Source organism: Lepisosteus platostomus, chromosome 24, assembly GCF_059453375.1.
Source record: "Lepisosteus platostomus isolate fLepPlt1 chromosome 24, fLepPlt1.hap1, whole genome shotgun sequence".
Lineage (NCBI taxonomy): Eukaryota > Metazoa > Chordata > Actinopteri > Semionotiformes > Lepisosteidae > Lepisosteus > Lepisosteus platostomus.
This window is the reverse complement of record NC_142634.1, coordinates 730,549-744,560: the sequence shown is the minus strand read 5'-3', so window position 1 is coordinate 744,560 and position 14,012 is coordinate 730,549. Positions and strand designations below refer to the sequence as shown.

Here is a 14,012-nt window from a genome sequence, read left to right as displayed (position 1 = left end):
CCTGGGCCGAGTGCCAGTGACTGCTGGAAGGTGCTGAGGGCTGCAAAGAGAGATGTGGAGTGGATACTGGAGAAGACATCACCATGCCTGAGCAGCTTCTTATGCTGTATTACCTGCAGGCCATTCTCCATCTGAAGCACCTGCAGCACCCACGGGTGATAAAGAATATGACAGTGAGAATGACAGTCTTGCATATTTCAGTTGTTTGGTCCAATTCTAACAATGACACAATGATCTGACATTTATAATGTGCTGGTCAGGGCTCATCACTGTCATTTAGGTGGCGCTCCCGTTACTTAGGGCCTTAACAAGGAGACTGGACTGGAGGGAGGGGTGAAGGAGAAGAAGGAATTTGATCTCCACCCCAACTTCTCTTCAGTAACTCCATATGTAAGAGTTAGTGAATGGCAAACATCAAGTTCAAACAGCCTCAGCAGCACTAAATCATAATGATTCTTGATGACACCTCATGTTATATGTAAGCCCCTTCTCTCCTTCACATTCATCTTTTGCACCTCCCTTCCACACCATCCCCTACTTGTGTGCAGGAGAATCAGAAACTAAAAGAAGAATTAGTTCCTGGTCGCACTGCACCAGTTAATGTGTTACAACAGTCAACTAAATTATATCCTGCTCTCCCATAGGGGAACATACAGGCAGGAAATGAAAATAATTGGGATCAATTCCCACAGTGACCATATGGAGACGGGGGGTCTGAGTGGGCTGACACCTGGTACGAGTGTGATAGAGACGGAACAGGGACTCCCCTCCTAAAGGGAGGGCGCCCGCAGATCTGTACTCTCACCCGAAGTGGGAAAGTACTTGATGCAGCAGGGGCTGGCGCTGGTTATGACAGCTTCACTCTAACTGTCTCGCACCCTGTTGTGGGGGTCTGCACTCGCACCTACCTTTCCTCATTCCCCCATACAATCAAATCCAAAATCGGAAGATATTGACCGGTGGGCTAAAGTACCGCATCCGAAATTAGGAATGCAGCAAACCTGGAGTGCGCTTCAGGAATTAAAAGGATTGTAGAAGTGAAACAAGAATACAGGACATTGTAGTATGAAGAGAAAAATATATTCTCGATGTGTATGTGTGTTTTATGAATTTGTGTGCCGGCATGTATGTGTGTAACTGAGTTTTGGTATACTAAATGACGGTGCGAGTGTGTTTAGCCAGCGGGACTGGCTAGAAACGTAACTAAAGAGACTTGACGAAAATCAACTAAAGGAGATTGGAAAATATAAGAGCATCTGAAATGTTTGAGTACAGTACAGGTGGACGTAAAAGGAGTTAGATAAACAGTTTTTGTATGTATATACAATTAGTTGTAATAGTGGAAACAAGTTGGATTTATTCAAATGTCTCGAAACCAGACATGCTGAAACGCTGTAGGTTTAGAATCAAGACTGGGGAGAATAAACAGTCTTGTGAGAAGATCTGTTTACCTAACGATTAGATCCTGTAAATCCCTTGTAGCCTCCCTAAGTCTGTCCCAGTCCAGTGCATAAAAGGAGTTAAACCTAAAATGTACTGTTATGGGGTGTTGGTTTCTCTGTTATGGGATACTGGAGCACTACTGTCATGCTTGTCTCACTTCACAGTGTGCTATAGAGTAATGTATATGGGGAGATGGCAGGAGGCCACAGGAGTATTGGGGCAGCAAGTTTTACTTGCTGAGTACCAGATTTTAACATTCACGTGCACTTATCACGCGAATGTGGGTGGTTTTATCCCAGATCTATTGGGTTGGAATATTATGCATTACAGGGAATGACTATCCAGAACAGGGTATCACGTGGCTTCAGCTGACTGTGATCCCTCAGTATGTTGATGGTAATCTGAGTGCTTCCCCTGATGAGGAAACCCACAAGTCTTGAGTTGCTTCAGGTTTAGAGTGTCTAATATTAAGCAGTTATGATAAGGCCCTTTTGTGTCTTGCAGTGTGTAATTTTAACAGGGCCTGGGTGCAATGTTTTTACGGGGTGAGCACAACTTTTAACAGATCTGCTTAAGGGGGGAGTGCAGTCCAAGGCCAAGATTGCCTTGGTTCCAGCAGCAAAAGCCGCCTGTAATAATTTGAAATTAGCTCTCTTACAGGTGCTGAGACTGGGGTTTCCTCAGATGGATGTACCATTCCTTTGTACAGTATGTAAGTGTGGAAAAAGGGTTCCGGGCAGCTGTGCTGATGCAGGAGCATGGAGGTAGGCACTATTATACCATTAAATGCTGTAACCAAAAGGTGGGGGACCGTGAAAATTTCAAGAAAATGTAATACTGTTTACTGATGGGTCCTCTCTGATGCATGAGGGAGAACAGAGAACAGGCTGAGTTGTTACAACAGAATTCGAGGTGCTAACAATCTGAAAAATGCCCCTCCACTGCCTCAGCGCAGCAAGTCAGTTTAGTGCCCTGATGGAAGATTGTAAAAAGAAAGATGTTAAAGGGTTACTGTATATGTATATAATGTATGTATTTGTTGCATGTAGGCACAATTCTGGATGGCTATGGAGAAACAGGATTCTCTCACAACGGCAGAGACTCCAGTTAAGAATACTGGATTTGTCTCTGAACTGATTTGTAGTTTTACAGCTGCCGACTGAAGCAGCTGGAGTAAGGTGTAAATAACACAATAAATAAAGAATTCCAGTAACTCAAGGTAACAACCGTGCAGATGCAGATGCCAGGCGAGCGGCACTGGGAGAGCAGGAGTCTGAGACTCCTGTGAAACCTGTATTTGGGAAAAGGGAGAATTCAGGTTGAGGCCTTTAATAGATGTTTAATAGTGGTTAGAAAATGTGTAAAGAATGTGGGGTTGTATGATGATGGGGTGTGGGCTGGTGGATACCCAGGTGTATGACTAAGATGATCCCATGGTGCGGACTGCCCTGCCCCTTGGATACTGATCTAGAGGCATACTACACTGGGAAGGTGTGCCAGGTTGTAATCGCCTCATTGGGGTGAGGTGGAAGTTACATTGCCCCCATCACCCACAGTCTAAAAGACCAACAAAGAAAATATCAACCGAAGGAACACCGTGGGTAGATGCTCTACCTGCGGTCCTGTGCAGTTTGCGGGCTGGAGCAAATGAAACTGTGAGACTGAGCCCATTTGAGGTCATCCCGGGCAACCAAAGAAACTCCCTGGAGGCCAAGTTTGGCTAATGGACTATTGAATTTACTAAACTCTCTATAACAGTATTGTAGGTTTGTTAACTGAAGCGGTGCACAGGGCTCGTGAACAGGTGCTGGACACTTGGGGACCTCCAGTAGAGGGGAGACACGACTGGATACCTGGCGAGTGGGTGTAGGTGAAGAAGATATACCCTGCCAGACGTTGCAATCCTGCTGGAAGGGACCATATCAAGTGCCACTAACTACTGACTGTGCCATCTGAGTGACAGGACGAGATCGCTGGATCCGGGCATCACACTTTCACCGACCCACGGCACCAGAGAGTGAGTGAACAGAAAGAAGGATGTTGTTACCATTTCTGTGTCTGATGCTTCCTAAGACCAACAGTGTGCTTGTTAGGCCTGAGGAGCATTACTGGGGATATGGTATCAATACATTCCGGGTGTTGGCATATCTATGAGCCAAAAAATGATAATTGGAGTTGGGTCAATATTGCTATTCTAAGATCCTGACAATAAATCTCCACATGGCTGAGGTCTGCGTTTGGGTCCTGGGGTAGGACTTTATGTATTTGTAGGATTATGAATGTTTTATATGTATAATTGTAACTATCACTTGTACAAAAACATCAATCACATCTTGTTGTAACCATGGAACGCACAATGTCATGGTAATGCATGCCTGTACATCTAACAAAGAAAGATCTGCCCTGACATTGTATGTGTAAAAATAGGCAGTGCTGATGTATGACATATTTTATTAGGGGGGAATGAAGTAATGCACAAGATGTAAAAGGGTTAACTTAAGTCAGTTCTGCCTGAAAATTAGACTTTTAAGCGACAGGGGTTTATGGCAGGAAAGGGGGTTAACTGATGCGAGCTAGGAACCCCCTTGGGGCGTAATCTGACCATTTGGCCAGGGTCTCTTAACTGGCCAAGTACCATGACCCCCCTCTTTACCATAACACCGAATGACGTCCGAAGCAGCAAGGAAGGACTATATAACATAAAAGTTTGTATCGGCACATCGAACAATACTTCAGTTTTGTTGTTTCTTGCGGGAAACAAGACTTCGGCTTTATTGTTCCTTGCATGCAATAAACTCATCTATTTAACTTCATCTCGGGATCCAGAACCTTATTTTTTCTGTTACAACAGATGGATGATGGCCCAGCATTCCCAGAACAGGGGAAGAGACATCGACTGAGACTGACTGGACTTCATGAACGACACCAAAAACAGAGCCTACAAGATGAGTCTAGATAACAATTCCTTAATCCTTTTAGTGAAGGTTTCTGAAAAGGCTAAGGACTACAGCAATTGTTTTTGGACTACAGAGATATTTTAAAACCTTGTTGAGAAGTTAGACATTTGATTAAAAAAACATTTTAAATGGTTTATTGTTACAATAATATTTTAAAACTTTAATTACAGTTCAATAGATGCTGTAGACCTAATCTACAATGACTGCATTTTATTTTCATTTTAGCCATAAACTGTTGTAAATAGTTTAATTGAAAAAAATATTAATTCAGAACATACAGTTGATTTTGAAATTATCAGCTATAGTGGCTCCTATCTATGACTGAGCTGTGATTTCTGTTTAATAGAGACCAGTCTCTTACACAAAGGGCATTTTTCACTCTAACAGGTGTCCTGTCCCAGCAGAGTCTGTCACATTCCATAAGGATTTACTGCATTGTAGCAGATAAGCAGTCTTCTGATAATGTAAAAGCAATTTAAAGGTGCAACAAATGGAGTTCTTGAAGTTGTTCTTTCATTGTGTCTGCCACTCATCTCCAGCCATGTTGCCAGTAGGACACATGAGAAGCCACAAAGCAGCTGACTGAGGTCCAGAAACACATACAGGCACAACAGAAGCCTATTGTAATGTTTCAACAGCCTCTTGGGAAGAGAGATGGACTGAGACTGATTGCACTTTATGAACGACAGTTTGGATTCACCCAAAACAGAGCCCACAAGATGACAAGATATGATATGATATGAAATGATGGATGGATTAATACCCTTATTCATTTATTCCTTTTTTTAAATTGTATAATGCTGGCATGCCCAAAGGGGTTGGGCAGCCAGTTAACCTTGGACCCATAGAGGGTTTTTCTCTCCTTACTAAGGAGTTTTTGGATCATCTCCTCTGTTGCCTTCTGGTCTTTTCTGTTCTGTATTCAACACAATGCATGGTTACTTGCTTTGTTAAGCACCTTGGGCAACCTTGTTATGAAAGGCGCTAAATAAAAATAAATTGAATTGAATTGAAGATGAGTCGAGAGAACAATTCCTTAATCCTTTTAGTGAAGTTTTCTGAAGAGGTTAAGGACTAAATAATTTTTCAGCTATTTTATAGGATAATTAAGTTTGATTAAAAACATATTTTCAGAGGTTTATCTTTAAAAGAATGTTTAAAAATGTAAGTTTTCTCTTAAACAAAGGCCATTGTTTTTTCACTGGAACACGCGTCTCCAGATAATCAGTTAAGCAACCTAAAACAATTGATGACTGTAAATATGACAAGATTGTCATGATGTAAAAGCTATAGTAAAGTGTAAAGTATAGATTTGTTGAATTCTTTTGTTTTTGTCTTCAACACCATCATATGCAGATGTTATCATTTATGTTACTTTTTTGTAGCAGCTGCCTGCCAGTAAAGATGCCAGGAGCTACATGATATGACCCACAAGTACTTAATGATGCAGAGAAGAGCATATGGGAAAAAGAAAATAACATTTATCTATTAACACATCCAGAAGTCAGACGAAGGGTGATGGGACAGCATTTCAAGACCAGACACTAAAGGTTAAATTGACGTTTTAGAAATGATTCTTTTTGTTTGGCTTCAACACAATAATATGCTCACATGATTAATTTATACATACTGCCTGATATTCATTACTGTCCAGGGTTCCCAGGAGTACACACAGCACAGCCAAAATGTGGCTAGCTGAAGTACAGCAGACCATAGAAAAAACCTCCTGCCCACATTAATGTTTCTGCTCTGAAAATCACTGGATAAAGGTATGTCACAGCCTGCTGTTCAGCTGCTTATTTTGTGCAAAACATTGCAAATGAAAGATTGAAATATCAGCATTCTATGAATTTCAGACATGAGTATGTATAAGATTTGCATGCTAGATTTGAGTATGCTAGATTTGTAACACATGTTTTAATAACTGAAAAATTGTAATATCGCATAGTTTGCTTTGGTTTCCTCCAGGGGCTCTGGTTTCTACCCATCAGTCCAAAGATATACAGTATTGATGGGTGGTTAAATGGATTCTGGTCAAATTGGCCCTTGGTGTTAAGTGTATCTGTCTGTATTTGCATCTTTTATGTTTTAGTTTAGTAACAGTAACAGCTAAACTAAACGTAACCACATGTCAGCAGAAGGAAAGTGAGGATGTTTCAGATTTCACAAAAAGGTTTATAACTTTATAGATAATGATTGGGGTTAGCCAATGAAAGGGAAGTGAATGAAGATACTTCCACAGTAATGAAACAAATTTACTTGAGTGGGTTAAAACCTGATGTTGCCAAGAATGTACAACTATGCTTTCCTGAAATTACGGAGAGTGGAGACAGATTTGATTTAATAACCTGCGAATAACCTGGGTAAATAGTTTTGCTTTTCGTCTGAGTGTACCTCAAATGTATTAGAATGGAACTAACCGTATGCTCCCCGCTATAATCACAGTTTTAGGCCATCCTCTTTTAAGGTAAGAACGACTATGTAGTACTTACATACTAGACAATTTTGAACACATCACAGACTCAGCACAGCACATCAATGATGAAGGACAAAAATATCACGACTATAATCCTGATGATTAGGGAGTGGGAAAGTGGCTGTAGTCTGTGTTCGGAGCCTGGGGATGATCACTGGTACAATATTTCTTTATTGGCCTAATACTACTAATAATTTTTATTTTATGTATTCACTGTCTTAAAGCTGTATGCAAAAAGGTAACTAGCTCTGTTAGCTAGTCTCATTGTTTAGAACATAGTGGTGTGAAAACAAATATGTTCTAAAGGAGGGACTGAAGGAATGTTATAAAATGTATAAAAGCTAAAAAAACTGCTTGTCTTTTAGCTTCTGAATTGCTTATAACCCTGACATATGGAAACATCAGTGGAAAAATACAGCTCATGTCTTAAATGTAGTAAAAAGGGAAAGCGAATGTCTTGTTTTGCGAATGTAAGCAATAACGAAAGTCTTAATAAGGAGTTGTTTTTCTGTACTCGATCTTGACTAAAAAACTAACAGTTCATTTTAGGGATTAGGTAATCTATGTTAAAGGTAGGAAGTTTGTCACTGTGTATAAAAAGCGCTGAGCAACGTCTTTTGGAGAGACTAGCTTTTGCAAGCAGCTCTCCCATGTGCACATTAATAAATAGATCTTCTCTTACCAACATTATAATTCTGTCCATTTTAATTTTTCTACATATGGGGACACTTATTTTACGGAGTGCAGGGCTGATTTTGAGCTGAACGGTGGGGTTAATGGGCATTACATTAAAGCTCTGAGTCTCTTCTTTCATGTGCATTTGGTTTTAAGCTTGTTGTATGCAGAGTTTCAGAAGTATTATTGAAACAGGCCATCAATTTTGTCACTATTCAAAAAATGGATACAAATTTCTATGGAGGTGGATATGATGCTGAGTTTTTAAACTGGGGATAATAGACATTAAATGAAAGCTCTGAGTCTCTGCTTTCATGTGCATTTGGTTTTATACTTGTGTGCACCGTTTTGGAGATATGAATGAAAATATGCCATCCATTTTGTGAATATTGAAAAATAAGGGACACATATTTTAGGGAGTGCAGGGCTGATCCTGAGCTGAACTGTGGGTTTAATGGGCATTAAATTGAAGATCTTAGTCTCTTCTTTGACATGCACTGGATTGGAGACAAGATCTCTAGTACCACAATACTGAACACTGGAACCCCCCAGGGCTATGTACTCAGCCCACTCCTGTTCACGCTGATGACTCATGACTGCACTGCTAAGCACGGTGCAAATTACATCATCAAGTTTGCTGATGACAAGAAAGTGGTGGGTCTAATTGGTAACAACGATGAGGCATCATACAGAAAGGAGGTGGAGCAACTAGTGCATCAACAACAATCTGTATCTGAATGTCGATAAGACAAAAGAGATGATAGTTAACTGCAGGAAGGCCCGCCCTAATCACTCCCCACTGCACATTAATGGCTCCCCTGTGGAGACAGCTAGAAGTACTAAGTTGATTGCTGTGCATATCACAGATGACCTCACCTGGACCATCAACACCACCTCCCTAGCAAGAAAAAGCACAACAACGTCTCCACTTCCTGCGGTGACTGAGAAGGGCAAACCTTCCCCCACATACTATTGAGGAATCAAACATTATTTCACACCTGAAGAAGGCTCCACGGCCGAAACGTTGTGTTTTCTTTCTTCTTTTTTTCAGCATGGAATAAACCTATTACTTGTTCATTTATTTCACTAGTTTGCTTTTACTGTGTAAATAATGTACTAACATCATTTACTAACTATCTTGCCAGAATAATGGAAAATTACTAACTCCAATTTAAGTGTGAGCTGGCTACGCACCTGGAACATGAAGAGCAGAGCCAGCTTCGGGCAGCCTGACCAGAACTGAGGGTGCCTGATATCTGCTTAAGTCATGATTAACAAATTCTAGAAGTACATAATATCTGCTTAAAAATAATTAAAGGAGCCCAAGAATATTCTTACAATTCTTATAGTTTATCACGTACCAAGGCGCAGCCTAGCTTTACACCATATATGGCATGGAACTGTACTGAAACTGTTCTGGGTGGGTTATCTGTTTGTAATTTTGTATAAAACGTGACCTTTTGTATCAATAAGTTGAGTAATGGCTTCATCAGCTTTGGCTCCCATATGCAGACGTAATAATGGGAATGCCTGCTTCATACAATCCCCAGATTGTGTCTCCTTTGTTGGAGGCAACAAAACATGCTTCTCTGTTCAATCTAAGAATTTTATCCATATTCTGTCTCCCCAAAGTGACTAGTTTTTCAAAAAATTCATCCACTTTCAGAAACTGACAGAAATATTCACAACTCATCAAAACACGCTTCTCTGTTCGATCTAACAATTATATGAATATTCTGTCTAAAGTGTAAAGTCTAAAGTGTGGTCGACAGGTCTTTTAAGAAATGACAAATTCTGGATCATGTCAAAGGAGCAGGAAAAGTGTATTTAGTGACGTGTTTTCGGTGATTCTGTGTCTCCATCTTAAACACAGTGATATATGTATATGCACCTGTGATTTATTGGTACATATCCAAGGCAAAAATCAGGATCAGGATTTAGCTCCAGATGGGCCAGAGATAATGTTGTGAAGTACAGCAACCCAAAAGATGACAAGCGTAGACCCACTGCACTGCATCTCCTTCAAAAACCAACATATACAGGTGTGTAGCAGCATAGTACTGCTTACAGGTCTTGGAGACGGAGCACTGTCCCCATTTACAGAAACCTGTGCTTGCTGCCCAAAATTATCATATTTTAATAGAGCTTACATTTTTGCTGTGGATCTGCAGTCGGGCCGACAGATCTTTTAAGAAATTACTAATTCTGGATCATGTCAAATGAGTAGGAAAAGTGTATTTAGTGAAGTGTTTGCAGTGATCTTGTGGCTCTGCCCTCAATACTATGTTATTGATATATTTATGTTATGTGTGTGTATATGACAGGCAGTGTCAACAGAATAGAGTTCCATACTCCAGAGTGCTTCAGAGTTCCATACTGCCTAAACATAAGCAGCTCTTGCATAGTAGAGCACATAATAACACAAAGGTAACAGTGAACCCACACTAAAGGATTAATGTTTTGCTTTTTAATTTAGAAATAAAAACAGTATTTTTTCAAATTCAATGCATTTCTATTCCTTTTACCTTAACACAGCTTTGCCATTCTTAACATGGGATGACTATCTCCACCTTGTGGTCATTGTTGGTAATGTCTTACTTTGAGTGCAGGTTTTAGTTCAATTCTCCAATAGGTGATTTTAATGCTATAGATTTAAATTCTACATTCAGCAGTACACGATTTTTTTCCCCCAAGTTCAATGGAACTATCATAGTAACGTAAGTTTCTTTATAAAATTAAATGAAATGAAAGGAATACATTTTTATAAAGAAACCAATACTGACTTTCCCATGATAATCTTCCTTAGTTCATGTATTGCATTAGAACACATTGTGGGCTTGAGCTACAATAAAATGTCTGCTCTTTGATACAAGATGAATAAAAACAAAGCATTTATTTTAATTAGTTTTGTTTTATAAACAACACTTAAGATCTGATTTCATTAACATATGTGAAAAAACATTGTGTAATGCAATGAACAAAGTATTGCTGAGATAGAGCACTATGCTTTTTGACACATACCTGTGCTTGTTCCAAAAATTACCGTATTTTACTATAGCTCACATTTTGCCTGCAGATCTGCCGACAGGTGTTTTAAAAAATGACAAATTCTGGATCATGTCAAAGGAGCAGGAAAAGTTTATTCAGTGAAGTGTTTGCAGTGATTCTTTATTGCCCAGGGCAATAATCAGGATCAGCATTTAGCTCCAGATGGGCCAGAGATACTGTTGTGAAGTACAGCAACCCACAGGATCACAAGGGTAGACCCACTGCACTGTTTCTCCTTCAAAAACTATATATAGGTGTGTTTACATATGCAGGTGTGTAGCGATAACATTGTAGCAGTAGTGACATTGATTTATAATAATAATCAACTTTATTTTATATAGTGCCTTTAAAGGTAACTTCTCAAAGCGCTTTACAGGATGACAATAACAATAAATAAGACGACTACAACAATAAATAAGAAGATTTCACAAGACAGGACACAATTATAATTACAACAATACAACAATAACAATAGAGGAGACCGTGGAAGGTGGTATTAAGAAGAGCAGAGGGGTGAGGAATGGAACCAGTTAAGTAAAGGCTTTTCTGAAGAAGAAGGTTTTGAGTCTGGATTTGAAGGAGTTTAGAGAAGGTGACTCTCTAATATCCTTGGGCAAAGAGTTCCAGAGCTTGGGGGCATAGCAGGAGAAAGCCCTGTCTCCCATACAATGTAGACGGGCTTGGGGGACAGTAAGGAGGGCAGAATTTGAAGAGCGGAGGTTGCGAGGTGGGGAGTAGGGCGATAAAAGTTCAGACAGGTATTGAGGTGCCAAGCCATGTAAAGATTTAGAGCCTGCATTAATGGGATGTTGGTATGATGTGCACTGAAGGACTTCAGAGCTCAGCATATCAAAGACTGGGTTGTAAGTCAGGCATGTTGCACCACAGAATCGCTTTAAAACCTTACCTCCTCTATATTTAGTGCTTAAAGGTCCATGCAATGAGCATAGTATTGCTTACAGGTCTCTGAGACGGTGTGCATTCCCCATTTGACAGAAACCTCTGTTCGCTTCCCCAAATTATCATATTTTACTGCAGCTTACAATTTTGCTGTGGATTTATAGTCGGGCCGATTGGTCATTTAAGAAATGACAAATTCTGGATCATGTCGAATGAACAGGAAAAGTGTATTTAGTGAAGTGCTTGCAGAGATCCTTTGGCTCTGTCCTCAATACTATGTGATTGATATATTTTATGTCATATGTGGGTATTTGTCCCAGGTATTAAGTGTCTCCAGGAAGTTTTTTTTATGGAGAAGGACAAGTTTTGGAGCATCTTCTCGGTAAAATATGAGATTTATTAAAGAGAGTGAATTGCCTCTCTTTCCTGCAGTCTGAGAACAGCAGGGGTCTCTCTCAGGACACACCCTGACTCCCTAACATCCTGACTCTGAATATTTCTCTGTGGACTTGATTAACTGTCCACTTAGTATGAGAATCAGACCCATCAGTCTTTTTAGAAAGTGAAAGTACTAAAACTAACCTCCAACCTGATCTTAGATTCCATGAGACACCTTTATCTGCCATTAGAACAACAGAGAAACCAAACAAAAAAAAACAAATGCTGAAATTGAGAGGGAGTATTTTAATACTAAGACAGTAGCACGATGGTTGGCTCAGGATTTCAGTGTAGAGCTTACAGGAAAGCCCAGATGCTTCACTGCTGAGATACAGGTAAGCTTGCATGAACAGGAAATCAAACTGGAAAGTTTATACAACAAGACTAATGAATAACTGAACAAAGAGACATGCTTACTGAGGAACTAGACTCTGCCCTGCAAGAAATCAGAGATCTCAAGCAGAGCATGCGTGTCTCAGGTAGGGGCCAAGGGTAGAGGGCATTCAGGAAGCCTGGGCTCAGAGTGTCTCTAGAGGAGGATCTCCGAGTGGATCAGAAAGAGCCATATACAGGATGCTCAGGTGTATTCATCCTGTCCTTGATCCATTTTGTAGGTAAGACAGCAGATTTAACCTCCACTAATTTAGACAGCTAGCAAGAAAATAAATACTTGATCTGACAATACCTGGTTGTAATGTCAAGACCTATATTGAGGAGCTGAAGGATATGCTCCAGTTTGTGCCTGAAGCTATGGAACTCATGAAAGTTATTTTAGTTAGAAAAACTACCAGCAGGGCAGTACATGAGTAGATGGCAAGGCAGGGACCATAGATCTGTAACAGTTTGATGTCAAGCTATGATATAGGAATATTCTATTCATATTGATCACGTATTGGTTTTGCTGCTTTCCAGCATAAGATTGCAATCATGCTGTCAAGGGAATTCTTAACCAGAAGGTGTAATGAGCAGGCTTGAGCAATGAGAGATAATGGTCATGCATACAGTCCAACCATGTGCTCCAGATGAGGGCTCTGTGCAGGGTCAAGTAGGTCCCGCTACCACACAATCCCCCTGAGGGGTTCACAGAGCAGATTTAAGAACAACTAGAGAAGACAGACACACTGGAAACAGAGGAGCACCCTTTCAGACACCCTATCTGGCCAAGATGTGAATCCAGTGGGAGACAGGAACACAGCTTTTCAATAATGCTGAGGAGTCAGCAGAGGACCTGAAGAAAGAGGATATAACATTGATGCAGTTCGGAAATGAACAGATGAATTTCACCCACAGCAGATATAAACCAAAAAACATTATAAAATCACTTGATACTTTCTGTTGCATATCAGTCATATTTGGGAACTATAATATATAAGCATTTTAATACGATTACAGATAGCATTTCCGCTTGTTTTATATATATATATGATTTATAAAGACCTGTTATTGTCACGATTATAGTCCCCCCTCCTTAAGGGTGCTCCAGCCCTTTCACTTGAGACTTTATTCTGCGCACCTGATTCCTATTCCCAGCCCACCTTAAAAGCCAGGCCCTGACGCTCATCCGGTCTCTGCATCTGGTTTCCGTACCGTGCGAGTCCGGGACCTGGAAGCGCCTGGTCCCGTTAAGGTTTTAATCTCGGTTCCTGTTCCCTGTCTGCCGGTTCCGACCCGGCCTTCGTGTTTTAATTCCTTGTTCTGATGGATCTCCTGGTTTTGGACTTACCCACTTGTTTGGATTCTCTCTAAGGACTACTGTTTTGGATTGTTCGCCTCGGCCACACCTCCCCCGTGCACCAGCGCACCTTGGACACGCCCCCCTGTCTTCAGCCCCGTATTAGACAGTGACTTTCCAAACTGACCGGGAAGGTGGAGCTTCATTCTTGGCAGAGATAGGAGTGGGGGAGCTAATTCACCTGCTCGTGTCAGCGAGGGGCCCCCACAGGACACAGGAACTTCCCCTCCATTCCTGGGAAGGAACCAGATCACCGTTTGACCCCCATCGGTGGAAGTCATTCTTTTTTAAATTGTTTTTGTTTACTGTTCATGTTGTATGGATTTATATGTTCAAGTTGCCA

At 40.7% G+C, this 14,012-nt stretch overlaps 1 long non-coding RNA gene across 1 annotated transcript; it reads right to left on the bottom strand.

Annotated features, from left to right (window-relative positions):
- Positions 1-12,160: 12,160 nt before the first annotated feature.
- LOC148641328 (uncharacterized) lies at positions 12,161-13,761 on the bottom strand. The gene is made up of 2 exons (XR_015929846.1): positions 13,661-13,761; positions 12,161-13,165 (listed from the first exon to the last, which is right to left on the bottom strand). It is a non-coding gene; the product is annotated as an uncharacterized LOC148641328 (long non-coding RNA).
- Positions 13,762-14,012: the final 251 nt, after the last annotated feature.